This window comes from Vipera ursinii, assembly GCF_947247035.1.
Source record: "Vipera ursinii genome assembly, chromosome: 3".
Lineage (NCBI taxonomy): Eukaryota > Metazoa > Chordata > Lepidosauria > Squamata > Viperidae > Vipera > Vipera ursinii.
Window position 1 is genome coordinate 52,514,314 of NC_139516.1, and position 15,429 is coordinate 52,529,742.

The following is a 15,429-nucleotide window of genomic DNA, read 5'->3' on the forward strand; positions in this document are numbered from 1 at the left end:
AAAAAAAGCCTCCTTCGGGGAAAAAAAAAGAGCCTGCCTTCGTTCGCGCCAATTGTCTCTTGTTATTGTTTTGATTAAAAAAAAACAACGATCTTCGTGAGGCGGGGGCTGAAGGGCGGGACGGGCGAGCGGGCCGGCCAGTCAAAAATCGCTGCCTTCAGATAACGTTAGGGTTCGTAGGGTTCGATGGGCGCCCTCGAGCCAATTGAAGGGAAGCAGGTTTTTAACTAGTCCTTTTCCGGACTCCCCGCGATCGGGAAATCTCCCTGGGTCGCTGAGGAGGGGAGGAGAAGCCCTTCGGTGCTTGGCAGCAGTTCCTTCGAGCAGCCTCTTCGCAAGCGCGCGCTCTTAACTCGGGAAAAGCTCGGAGTGGGAAATTTGGGGGGGGGGGGGGTGGAGGGAAAATCGAGAAAAACGAAAGGATGGATCTAAAGGTCGGACAGGTGGCAGGTGGCGCCATTCAAAACATGCTTGGGATCGGTTTCCAGAGGCATTTCTTTGTCCTCCGATGCGTTAGTTCTAACTTTTGCTCCACTTCAGTACTATGAAGCCAATTAAAGTCTTACCCTTACCCGAGAATTGAAAAGGGAGAATTGCATAAATACATAGACTTAACGAGGTAGTGGACCGCTACATATACCTTGACCAATAGATCTCTTTTTTTATTGAAAAGTTTTATCATACATTTTATCTTTAACAATCCCCCCTACCCCTCCCCTATCCCTCCCTCCCTACCCCTCCCCCCCTCCCCTCCCCCCCCACTTCCCAGAGCTAAGTACAAGGTATAAAAAACAAAAAAAAACAATCATAAACATCCATATGCTAACAACCATAAACTCTAAAATCTATCTCTCTCTAGCTCATATAGGATAACTACAAACACTATTAATATAGAATATATAAAAAAACAGGAAAAAAAAAGAAAGGAAGACTTATTCAAATACTACATGAAACTTCTTAGTCCCATATTTGTTCTGGATATACTCAATCCATTCCTCTTAACAGTTTAATAGCCTCCTTAGACTTCACATCCTTTGGATGCAAAATCAAAGCCTTTTCTTTTTCCTTTATTTCATTCTCCAATTCTTTCCTCCTAGCTTCCACAGCACATCTATGTTTATTGTTCATATATATCAACACCCCTCTCATATAGGCCTTGCTAGCATCCCAAACCATGTCCATAGAGGTGCCCTTATTCATATTAATTTCAAAAAAATCCTTCATCCGCTGTTTACATTCTTCCACATTTCTCTAGTTTCTAAACAAATTCTCATTTACGCGCCACGAGCGCCTATCTCTATTCTCCTTATTAATCTCTAGCCAAACTGGGCTATGATCAGAAATAGTTCTTGCACATATCTTCACCTTCTTAATCCTTGAAAAAAAGTCATTAGTCAACAAAATAAAATCGATCCTGGAAAAAGATTAATGTCTGTCAGAAAAAAAAAAAGTATAATCCTTTTCATGCGAATGTCTCTCACGCCGAATATCTCGCAGTTCCAAGTCATCCTTCATTTCAAAAAAGGATTTAGGCAGTCTAGCATGACTTGGGACGCGCTTAAAAGCTCCAGCCTTGTCCATCTGTACATCCAAAACACCATTCCAATCCCCCATAAAAATAAAAGATTTATAATCCAACTGGGTAAGCTTTGTATGAAATAAACTAAAAAAGTCAGCTTGTTGTTGATTAGGAGCATATAATCCAACTAAAAGCGTCTTTTTACCTTCTAGCAGCAACTCTATCATAACGTATCTTCCATGCTTATCTGCTTCAATTAAGTCCGCTGTTAAAGCACTTTTAACATAAACAACCACTCCATTTTTCTTATTCATTACAGAAGCAACAAATTACGTGCCCAACCTTGAGATCGATAAATACTTTGGTCCACAACCCTAATATGCGTTTCTTGCAAACATATAACATCTATCTTGGATTGTTTTAAATATTGAAAAACTTTCTTCCTCTTCTGTGGTGAATTTAGTCCATTAACGTTCCAAGTTAAAAATTTAATTGCCATGCATATCATCCCAAAGCTCTTGGAGCACTGCTTTAATAGGACTATCTTTTTTAGGCCGTGCTCCTCCCACTGCTTAGCTGTAAGTACATTTTGGAAATTCCATAGACTTCTGCTGATCTTGTTCTTTTATTTTTTTTTTATCGTTTTAAAGCAGCACACGTCACCCTCTGCTCTCTAGGATCATCCAAAGAAGTTGTAGCTTGGTCTCCTCCAGCACCATTCTCCTCTGTCTGTCCATCTTCAGCCTCTTGATGTTCTCCTTCTCCAAATCCCTTTGCAGCTTCCAGAAGTGATAGTGGGGTTGCTTTTAAAACATTATTGTAAAAATCACGCGCCTGCATCACAGTGGCCAGACGGTACCTTTTACCTTCATGCATCACCATCAACCCAACTGGAATCTCCCATCTGAACCTTATATCTCGTTGCTTGAGCTCTTGCACTAAAAATATAAAATCCTTCCTTCTCCTTAAAATCTTTGGAGGAATTTCTTTTAGAACCAAAACTTCTTGATCAGCAATCACAACTTTAGTATCATAGGCAGCTTGAATAACTTCATCTCTAATTTCCCTCTTTGCAAAATAAACCACCACATCTCTAGGTAGCTTTCTCTGTCTAGCAATCCATGAATTCACACGAAACACTTTATCCATGCCTCCCTTTATTTCAGATGCTGGCTGACTCAATACTACTTCCAGAGCCTCAGAAATCAGCTGCTTTAGGTCTTCCTTAATATTCTCTTTTAAACCTCTGATTCTAACAGCATACTGCATCTGGTAATATTGAGCAAGACTCAGTTCTCTGTCCATTTTGTCTCTTAAATCTTCATTTTCCAGTAATTTTGCTTCTAATATGGCATTCTTTTGAGTCAAATCTTCCACTTTTTCATCCAAATCTTCCACACATTCAGCCACTCTATACACTGAAGACAAAATGTCTACCTTCATAACTCTGAACTTCTCTTCCATCCTCTCTTCTATTCTCTCCTCCAATTTCTCCAATTTCTCCTCCATCTTTGCAAATTTATCACCCATTGATTCCAGAATTACCTGGGCATGTTTTTCAAGAGCATCTTGTAAATCCTTCGGTGTCAATACATCAGGAGGAAGCAACGCTTGCAATGATGACTGTTGCACCAGAGAAGTTCCAGCACTCCGAAGAGTTTTTGGGGAAGGTTTAGCCGCCATCTTTACTTTCACTTACTACGCACTTTCACTTTTAAATTTATAAAGTCCATTAAGCTAGAAAGCTGCAATAAAAGTCCTCTTCACCTTTTCCTCCTGTACCGCTCTGCCTGCTCCTTTTATTCCATGGTCTTTCCTTCTGGCAGGGGTGGTCGCAAACGCCTGGCTCCGCTCCAGAAATCACGGAGCAGAGACGCTGACCAGCTGGGAGCGACCCAGGCTACGGGGGAGTTCGATCCTTCAGCCACCCAAGCTTTAAGCTCAGGCGGCCCCGGAGAACTCAACCCCTACCTGGGGCCTCACCCCCTCCTCTTCTCCCGAGGAGGGGGCTTCAAATCCACCCGAACAGCTGATTGGCGCTGTTTCGGGTGGAAACAACACAGCTGAGCCGCGGGCAGCCCGAAAGGGCTGTCTCCGGCGCCGCGCCGCCACCGGAAGTCCCTTGACCAATAGATCTCAATGGAAGGTGATACAATGAAAGAAATTGAATGGCGTGTTAGATGTGATTGGCAGGCATTTGGCAAGCTGAGCATAATTTTCAAGAGCGACCTCTCCCTATGCCTGAAGAGAAAAGTTTGTGCCACCTGCTCTAACATATGCCAGTGAATTATGGACACTTGGCATGGATGCAAAAGTTAAGAGTGGTGCAAAGAAATATGGAAAGATACATGCTTGGCGTTACAAGGCAAGATAGAAAGGCCTGCACATGGATTAGAGAGCAAACAAAAATATACAATCATCAAGAGAGTAAAAGAATTGAAATGGAAATGGGCTGGTCACGTAGCAAGAAGAAGAGCTGATTGCAAGTGGACCAAGGCAGTCATAGAATAGATCTCACTTGATAAAAAAACGACCATGAGAGAGACCTAAAACAAGATAGATCCACAACATCTTGGCAATTGGCAAAAGAAAGCTATCGGTTGGAAACATGCGGAAGAGGCCTTCATCCTGCAGTGGATAGACAGTGGCTAGAACCCAGGTCTGCAACCCGCGACTCCGGAGCCGCATGCGGCTCTTTCGGCCATCTCCTGCGGCTCCTGGTCCTCTGCCATGTGCAGTCCAAAAAAAAAAAAGTGGGACTAAAAAAGTTCAACCAATCAATTCAAATATGCAGGGTAGGTGCATATCTCGCCTTGGCTCTACTCTTCAGTCAAACCCTGTTCTGCGCATGTACGCGCATGCGCACATATTTTTTGCGGCTCCCAGTTTTTCCTTTTGTGAGGGAACCGGTTCCGAGTGGCTCTTTCACTGTTTGAGGTTGCTGACCCCTGGGCTAGAATGATGAATAGTTGCATGGCTTTTATGGTGGGAATTACAGTAGCTCCACCTGGTACAGTATATCTAACCTGAGAATTTTTACTCATCTTTCTATCTGAATATTAAAAAATGGGCAGAACTCTATTAAAATTACATGAAACAGTAAAATAAACCAAACCTTTTAAACCTCCCCCACCTGTATCTAAGATGTTTCTCCACTGCTGAGGTCTTCTCTGCTCATCTTAAGGTGACATAAAGCTCAACCAGCATTAAATCTGATCCTATCTGACTTCTTTCTTGCCAATATTGCTTCAGTTTTGACTCACCACTTGGATGGTGCTGACTTTGGGGATGTGATAAGGAAAGCAATTGGTGGAGTCTGCTGTCACTGCTCTCCTCTCTTTTTTGTATGTCAACAGCTGGGAAAAACATCTTGGAAAAGAACATGGCTGGTTGCAGCACTTCATACCCTCATACTGGGGTGTCCAAGGGCATGGTCAAAAAAGTCAAGTTGTGGCCCCAATAGTGTGAAATTATGGCACATGACTGCCACAAAAAACTCAGGCAGAGCTTCAACTGCACAATCATGGCCATATTCCATGGATCCCCTTGCCTCTATATAATTTCTAGGCTCCTTCCTGTTTCCCTTTTGCTAAAACCCATTCTATTAAAACCTGTGTTGAATAAAATTAAGCAACAGATAAAAGATCAGACTTCTGACCTCTCACACTGTACTTTGGATTTCTCTCACTAGCACGGTACTACTGCATCTAGCTTGTTAGGGAGACAACAGCAGAATGCTATTCAAGAAAACAATCCAGAAACCAGAGGAAAGAGGCCTGCACACATCAGTCTAAAATGCCCAGGAAACAGTGCTCTGTTCCAAGACTAAGGAGTAGCAAAGTGTAACAGATTGTACACATCTTGCAACTGCTCTTGGATGCTATTGACGTAAGGAAGAAAGCATTGGTACAACTAAGGACGGCATAAGCTGCCTCAGTCATGGGCTGGGAATGAGATAAAGCCAATGTCTTGGGGGAATGGCAAAGAACAAATGTTATCATTTGTTGCTATCCTATCCAAAATGATCCAAATTTAAAGCAGTCAAGTCTTCTGTTCACCCACTGCCAGGATAATGGTATTATAATGATAATGTGCTTTATATTGCCACAGTGATAGTTAATAATGATAAGTGTTACAAATCACTAGTGATGAAATCATGTTATCTGCCTCAGCAAACACAATCTGATGGAATTCATGGAGGATACTTCATATCTATTGTACCTCCAATAGCAAAGTATTATGAAGCAGGGACTCAGGTGACTTCCCTATTAATCTTTTCTCTCTTTTATCATCACCTGGCCATCCCAGAAAGTAGATAAAAAGTCTCCCGTTACTGTTCTGTCAGCACAATGCTGGTTAGATGACTCTAGAAAATACTACAACTCACTAGTGGGTATCCTGCTTTAGAGCTGTTTGGCAAGTTCAAGTAGAGTAATATGACTTCCATGTTCTGATGCTAGAATGCCAAACTTAGCATCCTGAAATGAGATGAAATCCAACTAAAAAGCAAATTACATAGCTGATGTGGCGTACAGATAATATGTTCCCACCTACATATCCAATCAGATTTTCAGCCACTGTATTTTGAAGTAACTGAGGTTCTGCTGTTTCCATTCCTACCACATCTTTTAGGGACCTTACTTGACCTACAGTAGTTGAAAATTCTGAATTATGGGAATTGTAATCCCAGGTCCTCTGGAGGGGATTGAGGAAAGCTGGACCAGTGTCATAAAGGTTTTTGCCGGCTCAGGTGCTGAAAGGTATTCCTCATTATCACCAGACTCTTGCCTGGCTTCAAAAGGCAAGCTTCAAAAGCTTTCCAGGGAGGAATAAAACTCTGCCAAACAAGACTATTGATCAACTACTTCTAGGTCAATATTCATCAACTTGGTTCCCTCCAGATATATTTGGATTTTGATTCCCACAATTCTCAGTCAACATAGAGGAGATGGGTTATTTAAAAAGCTGTTTTAGAGCAGGCTACTCATCCAAACGGAGCTTTTTGGCTTTACTATGTTGGGCAAACGATTTCCATGCAGATTAGATACAGAGGAGGATTAAGGATAAACATTATTTCACAAATGATGCTAAAACTGGATTTTCCATTTTTAATTCACCTGTAAAGTTTGCATCGGTGAGATGAAGGCTTACCTCCGACCCCATTCAAGTTTTATTTATGGTGGCTTATAGCCATTACTTGCTCTCTTGGGCTCTTCTCTCCCTATTTGTTGCATCAATATTTCCTACAGTACTTCCTACAGTTGCATCAATATTTCCTACATCAATATTTCCTACAGCACTGGCCTTGGAACAGGAAGCAGATTTTTTTTTTGCTTATGCTCTCCAGTCATGTGAATAACACTGTATTAGCAAATAGCCTTCTTGCTATCACTAACCATCCCTATCAGAAGTGCACAAATTAAGTCCCAGGGCCATAGGCTGCCCTTCGATGCAGTACCCAGGGTTCTTCAAATGTTGTCACTACCTTGTAATTTAGTGGATTCAACCTGTAAATTACTGTGCTTATTTTATTATTCAATGGAAAACTATCATCCAGTTTTAGTATATAGTGGAGTCAGTTAAGTATTTAGATATAGCCATAGCTCACTCTAATGGACGCTGTCAGTGAACTAAAATCTAATCATTTATAGAGATAGATTGCAAATGCTTATCCTATTTTGCCAAGTTCCAGTCCGTATGCTGAGTCATCTTGTTATGGTTAAATCATAACATAAGTGTTTATTCAAGACTTCATTAAGCAAAGTTAATGGTGTTGGGCCTCATACTTGCTAGGGCATAAATTCCATTTTATTGATTCTTGAGGAAATACCACACAGTTCCAATGTTCATCTCTTCAAAACCTGCAAATCATACACAGTATTACAGTACCATCCTGCAAGAACCCATACCATGTTGCTGAATTATTTTTTCTGAACAGACTGGCTGTCTTTCCCGATGGCCAACAGGAGAATATCAAATTTGGTGCTCTAGCTAACCCCTCACTCCTGCATCATCAATGTTGCATCATCATGTTTGTTTTGTGTCAAAGGAAAAGAGCAACAAAAACAAAATTGATCACTGTGTAGAGGAGCAGCAAAATAGGGGTGGTGGTGGTGTAGGGCAAGGCACAATGACCCCTTGACTTTCAGGAAATGAACCCTGAGGAGATGGGAAGCAGAAAGAGCTAAGAGTTTCTGCCAATAGAAAATGATTCATTCTGCAGTTGAACTTGAAGTCAATCATCTCAACTTGCAAAAACACTTTGCAGGCCTCCTGCCTTGTGTAGGGATACAGAATACAGCTTTGATTTAGCAGAAGCACAGCTCTTGTCCATGGAAGGGATTTCAGATACATTGGATAGAAGGAAGCTTTGTATTCTACCATTTATATTGGATTTCCCAATGTTTCTCGTACCTAATTCATCATTTGCTCTGACCATGTACAACCTTTTCCTTTGTCAAGATCTATTTTGTGTACCTGTGCTTGTCAAAAATACAATTGTGATGGGGAATTGCCTGCCATGTAGCTTGCTTGGAGTTTCATCATCTTCCTACAAAAAAATCCATACCAGTAAAATTCTAGCTATAGAATTCCAGTGAGTAATAAGGAGGAGGCATCCGCCTGGCTGAGAGAATCCCAGAGATTGTAAAAATAAAAGCATTTCTTAGGTTTTCAAAGTTCCAGGTTTTTTCTTTTAAGCTTTTTAGAAAGCTCATCTCATTGCTGTTTTTTACTACAGTGTTTCATGTCATGATCCTGACTAATGCATAATAAATATAATAATTCCTTGGGGGACATTCTGCTGAGGATTTACAATTTCCTCAATGAGCCTTGTAATATTAAGTATCGCTTTTGTGTCTTCAGGAATTCTTTTTTAAACAGGGGAATGAAACAGATTTCTTTGTGATCCTTTCTCCACATTTCTAAGCACAATTTGATCTAAGGTTCTCTCTGGGGAAATTGAACAACATACAGGGTTAAGAACTGATTTTTTTCCAGGTACTTAAAATATAGATATTAAATTGTTATTTTAGTATTGTGGATTCATGCTAGATGGTGATTAATTTAATCACCCAGTGATCTCCAAAGTATTATTTAGCAAGGAGGCAAAGACTGTTGTCTCTACAAAATCCTTTAATCTCTGCTTTCCTTGCAGATGTTCGCAGTCAAATGTCTGAAAAATTAATGGCGCTGTACAGTTAAATGTATGACAGATAGGGGTTGTGGAGCTCTGCTGAGCAAGTGCCAGATTAACCTATTAGATGGATAACTCTCTGTGTTTTGCAAGTGCTATTTACTGACACTGCCATGCATGAAACATAAAGAGATCCTTAAACTGACCTCAACTCTTGATGGAGACCATGAAATATTCTTAAGTGAAATACCCATTGGAAGGATGGTTGAAGAGACTATATTACAGTGGAGGGCTGAAGGCTGAGTCCCATGAAGAACAACGGGTAAGTGCTGCCCTATGCAAGCTTGCTATCTGTTGAGAATTAAAATTGGAGGGCCCAAAATGTTTCTCAGAATCTCTGTACTCATAATCAGTTGAGCAAATGGAAAAAATGAGTTCTGCTCGATGAATCCCACATTCACTTGACACGAATTACACTAGACTTTTTACTCCAATGTCCAGCTTTCACTAAATCAAAATTGTTGATCTGATACTGTCCTATGAAAAAAGGAATCAATTTGTTTGAATTCAGTGAACTTACTCAATTTTGGCATATCTAACTGTCCATAATGGAAATTATTGGTGAAATTGCTTTATTTTTATCTGATTCTGTGCTGATTCACTGCCTATTACATTTTCACTGTCTGTGGTATTCTACAGGACATTCTTTTGCCCACATATTTAACATATACATTGGGGCTAGACAACTGGAGATTTAAATGCTATTGAAGGTTACCAATGAGTTATAAAATATAATGTGACAGAAGGTATAATTTATTAAACGCAAGGGGATTAAATATATTCCTTGTATTAAACCAGTTTAACTGAACTGTCATTTAATGTATTGTTAATTTAAATTGATTTAATTTTTTTTATATGCTGCTTGCATGTACTTGTGAATTTGTTCACAAGTACCTAATTTCAAGACTGAATGTAGTTGTCACTCCCAAAACACTGTTACTTTTAGTATACTGATTTAGGTCTTAAGAACATTTGGCATGAGGTGTAACCATTTTGCTGATATATCTGTTCTTTTCTTCTAATACAGATGAGATGTTGACATGCTAAAGATTGGAATGGACAAGAAATAAAAAACTAAAACTCCATCCACATAAGATGAAGATGCTGTTGATGGATTATTTAATTTGGCCAAGAAGACAATATTCTACCTGTATTGAATGAAGCTGTAGGTCTGCTATATGTTTTATCTGATTTTCTTTTTAGCTGTTGATGCTTTTCTAAGCTACAGATTAAAAATTAATGAGGTACTATTAAATAACAACAAGATAATGTTACAGGCAGAAAATTGAACTATGGGGCACTGTAGAACAACAGATAAATATAATCATTTAGGAAATGTCCTGGTAATAGCATGGCATGGAGGTGGTGAAGGGGAAAACGTGACATTTCCAGACTAAATAACAAAGAAAAGAGAAAAGCATTATGTACATCTGAAATATGAATTTAGAAATCTGGAGGCAGCCTCAGATACTTTCTCACAAGAATTATAATCTTATGACTGCATGTTAAACACATTGCCTCTGCTAAAATAGCATGCTAAGAGGATTCTAACTGGCTTTTCCCCTGAAGTTCCAGTCATCTTTGTGCACAGAGATTTTTTAAAATATGGGGAATATCCAAACACATAATTTGCAGTTTGAAACGAGCAGCATCAGGAAACCTCGGATTGCTTAACTGAATGCATATCATATCAAGGCCATTTTTTGTTTATCAAGTGACGAGGATGAGGTTTTTAGAAGTTTTCTTGCAATCAGCAAAGCAATATTTAACATTACTCAGTTTTTAATATTATAATGGTCCCAGCAACCTTGCATTGACCAAGGGAGTGAGCAGTGTGCATACTAAATTGTGGTAGTTGGCAATGAGCTTTCACAGCAGAAATACTATTTCTCTGACCAAATGTATGAAATTAACATGCAATGATGAACAACCCTTGCAAACTAAGAGGCTGGGAGAATAAGAAAAGGCAGCAATTTGAGGAGAATAAAGAGCAAAGCTGCTCATTTAGATTCATGTGAATTTTTTCACTTACTGCCAATCTGCTGAAGGATTGATTTCCTTAAGTGCTTTTGCTGTTAAGTACCAGTAGTATTTTGCTTCCACCACTTTGCTCCTCTCTCTTTTTTTTCTGCTTCCTTATATGTAACTTTTATCCTTGACTCTTTCTGCTATTTTTAGCTGTAAATATGACATTAGAAGGAGGATAATATTAGGCTAGCTTTCTCCAACTCAAAGTCTTCCAGATACACTGAGCTAGAACAGCCAACCTACTGGTGGGAATGGGAGTTAAAATCCAACATATGTAAAAGTAGATGTGTCTGACAAATAAGAAGCACTGAAAATGGAAATGAATATTTTGAAATAAGCCTTTAGCTGAAAAGCTAAGAATATTTGCAGGTAGGCTGAGTCATATATCTCTCACCTTTCCACACTGGTGGGCTCCCAGCAAAATAATGGATGGCAAAGCCTAATAAATGTTACAGTCTTCAAGTTTTCCGTGCATTGTGTTAAAATAACGAGGGGGAGGGGGCTGTAATCTTACTTATTAAAAAGGGATTTTAAGCTAGCTTCACTCACAAGCTGAAGGTAAGTTGAAAATTGTATCATGAAGACATGAAAAGGAAAAAATATGTTTCCAGTGCATGTCGATGTCTTGTTTAGCCACACATAGACAGTGATAAAATTCCCAGTATCTCAAGTCAAGATCCCCTTTCCCCCTTAAAGCTTGAGGGGATGTGGTTGAACAAATGTTTTGACTGTTGTTGTTGCCACTGCTGACTACTGTTTTTAATGTCACATTAGCCAGCCAGAATCCCTCTTCCAAGTTGATTAAATAACATAGTGTTTCTTAACCTTGGTTACTTTAAGCTGTGTGGACCAGATTTCCCCAGCCAGCATAAACAAAAGTGATGTCCCAATCTGAATATATTTTTCTTTTTTTTCTATGGCATCGTGTCAATGACTTGAGACCTGCAAGACCTTATGCAGTTCTCGAGTTTGAGAAAACTCACAAGAATCTCACCAAAAGAGCCTTGGTGGAGCAGTGGGCTAATGCCTCCTTAAGTAACAGCAGCTGCCTGCAATTAGTGCAGGTTCGAGTCCCACCAGGCTCAAGGTCGACTCAGCCTTCCATCCTTCCGAGGTAGGTCAAATGAGGACCCAGATTGTTGGGGGCAATTAAGCTGACTTTGTAATAATGCCGCTGGGGGTGTGTGAAAGCCCTAATAAGCAGGCATATACATAGAATGAAGGCTATTGCTAAGCACATTGGTTTGTGCTTAAATTGTAAGCCGCCCTGAGTCTTCGGAGAAGGGCGGGATATAAATGGGATTAAATAAATAAATAAAATAAATAAAATGTAATTTGTGTACACAGTGTTTCAAAGAGATTCAGTCAAAGCTCTTAGGTAGAATGTCCTATTAAGGCAAGGAGCACATGGAGCATCCCATTGTCCTCAATGAGCCCCAAAATATGTTTTTTTTAGAGGTGAACCTAGCAAGGTTATATTTGTGTGTATGCATGGAAAGTAGGGAGATGATAATGATTTTTGGATTTAAGAAATGCTTCTGTTTAAACACTTCCTGTGTGGAGAAGTTTTTATCTAATCTCTGAAGTCTCATCATCTTTTTTCTCCTGCAAACATTTCCCTCTTTCTGTTATTGTGTCTTCAGTTCTTGCCCCAGATTTGTTCCCTGACTCCTTTTGTATTCCTTCCCCTTACTGTTTTCATCTTTTCACAGAATTTCCCCTTTTCTTTTTCATCATGTCTGTCCTCAAACTGGATTGGGTCCTTTCCTCCCCTCTCAATGCATTTTGCATGCCTCCACCATTTTTTATTTTTTTTAATTTTTTATATATTTGCCCTGTTCACCGCCCTGAGTCCTTCGGGAGAAGGGCGGTATATAAATAAAATAATAATAATAATAATAATAATAATAATAATAATAATAATAATAATAATAATAATAATAATAATAATAATTATTATTATTACATTTTATATCTATTCCTTTCATTAGGATCTCCTATTTCTGGGCATGCTTATTTTTATTCCCCTTTTTTGTTTTTATCTAAAATCTGTCCTTCTTTCTCATCCCCCCCACCTCTCCTCCTCTTTCAAGGTCACCCTTCCTACAGTTCAATGTGTCATTTTTTTTCCTCCTTAAAGCTTCCCTGAATGAGACAATTTGCTTCCAGTGAAGCAGAACAAACCGAGATAAAAGAAGCCATTCATCTGAATTGACTAAATTCATCTCTGTGGATGAATGTAGTGTATGGGGGTGTCATTTAGGAAGCGTAGGACTGGTATGTCATATGATTTTCAAAGCTCGAGTTGTCCTTTACCTTCACCAGTTTTGGGGTTCAATTTCAGCTCCTTAGATCTTTTTTATGCTTTCTAAACTGTTTGGGTACCAAAGAAATCTCTTGGGATTCTTACTTTGGTGTGTTGTTCGTTCTGTTATATTATCAGCAGGCTTCTGATTAGAGCACAGAATAAACAACAGTGAGATAATTATCTCCCTGATCACCACTCAGCTGGAGCAAGAAGATCTGCCACAGAGCTAGGATACGATGTGGAGTGCTGTCCATCTCTAAAGATTGGTATGACATGATATGCTAAAGCAATTGCTGTAACTGGGTTCTCTCCAACTATGTTGGACCACAGTTTCTGTAAGCTTCAGTTAACAAGCCCATCCCCAGGTTGCAAATTATGAGAGTTGTAATTCAAGGCATCTAGAAGGAACCAGTTTTTACAGAAGGCTGTGCTAAAGTCTCAAAGGCACACTAGAGATGTGGTTTTGATTGCTGCTGCTGTACTTACCTCCTAGTCAGTCCCTTCATACCCTGTTTCCTTATACAGAAGAAGGATCTTTTTACAGGCATGATGGGTAAATAGACAGGTGGATACAATGTGCATTTTGTCTATCGTTTTACAAAACATTTCCATGTTCATAATTCTGAGCAGTCTAACAAGTTGCTTCCCCTTTGGCTCTATAGATATTTTAATTGCATAGTGTTTAGAATGTGTGAAGCCAAAGGATTATATAAACACATGCTGCATATTGGAAATATATGGCTATATGAAACTTTCAAGAAATAAAAAAGATACTTAAAAAAAGGCAGCCATAACTGTTTAAACCACTCTTCCCCAACCAGGCAAAACTACTATGTACCACATCCATCCGATGACTTTTTCTTTTAAAAATCTCATTTTCCTAGCTATCAATTATATCTGTAATGTATTGGGCTTTGTCTTGTTAAGGGAACACCACGTGGGTCAATTGCTGGTAGGTTGCTTAAGCAGGGATGCTGGTTAACGGCTCCCAGCTCCTCAGATAACCCGTCTCCAGCGCTGCCATTGGCTGCCTCTAGGGCGGTAATAGGTGCTTTAAACCTATTGGCCGCCACATAGAGGCCACGGTATAAATTGCTGCATTTGCAGCCCTGTTTCTTAGTTCAGATCCTGCAAGCAATAAACAGTGATCTTTGCTGAACTCACTCGCCTCGCCTCGTCATTGAAGCAACGAACCCAGTATCTAACAATATTGATTGGGTATTTTTGTTTGAAGGGCTACTTCCTTTGGAGATCATCATATGGAGGTGCAGGAAACTGGCAGTGGGCAGAGGCAGAGATAAAATAGGTTGGAGCAAGCAATGGGTAAGAACAGAACCAAAAGCATGAGGAGTTACCCAAATGTTGTTTTGGTTTGGGTCCATCTTTCTTCTTCTTTTTGGGGCCTTTCAATTTCACTCTCTTTTTCTTATTCTATTCTATTCTACTCTACTCTACTCTACTCTACTCTACTCTACTCTACTCTACTCTACTCTACTCTACTCTATTCTATTCCCCCCTCCCTTTCACAACCTCTGTATATGAGGTTATCAGCAAGGGGACAAAATGATTTTGTTGATGGTCCAAACTAATTGCTTCTTCAAGATCTTAGAAATTAGAAGAAGACTTTATATGACCTTACTTATATTGCAAAAAAAAACCAAAAACCACCCCACCCACACATCAGGCATCCAGAGCATTAGCAGAAAGCAAGTTATGTAATTTGGATAGGTAAGGTAAGGTAGTAGTGAAAATTTCTCCATGTATCCTTAAGGTTCCCTGAGTTTCTGGCTGTGCAGTGAATGTTTAGAACAGGGGTACGCAACCTTGGCTCTTTTATGACTCATGGACTTCAACTCCCAGAATTCCTGAGTCAGCTATGCTGGCTCAGGAATTCTGGGAGTTGAAGTCCATGAGTCATAAAAGAGCAGAGGTTGCCTCCCCCTGGTTTAGAATGTAAGGTAATCAGCATCCTTTGTGACTGTTGTGAATGTCCAGCTCTTAAAAGATCTACTGTGAATAACTTGGTGAAGTATAGCATTCCTCAAGGAGAATTGGTATGTTCTCCAATATCTAAAACCAATGCTTGCATCATTTTTAAGATCCAAGAGAAACCCTGAATCTCTTTATATATTTTATGAGTTGTTTTGAAAGGACATAAGATGATAAAGTAAAAATGGCACAAACAAAGGAGTCTTTATAACTTTTCTCCTGCTGTACATTTTTCCACTTTAAATCTTACTCCAGTTGTAAGCGAGGGTTAATAAGTTTCATAGCACTAATTTTAAACTAAATAGGTAAAATACTTTCTGTGGAGAAATTGTGGATCAGAGGAACTGTAAAAATGGGCACTGTTGCTTCTTCATTATCAATCATATCCTG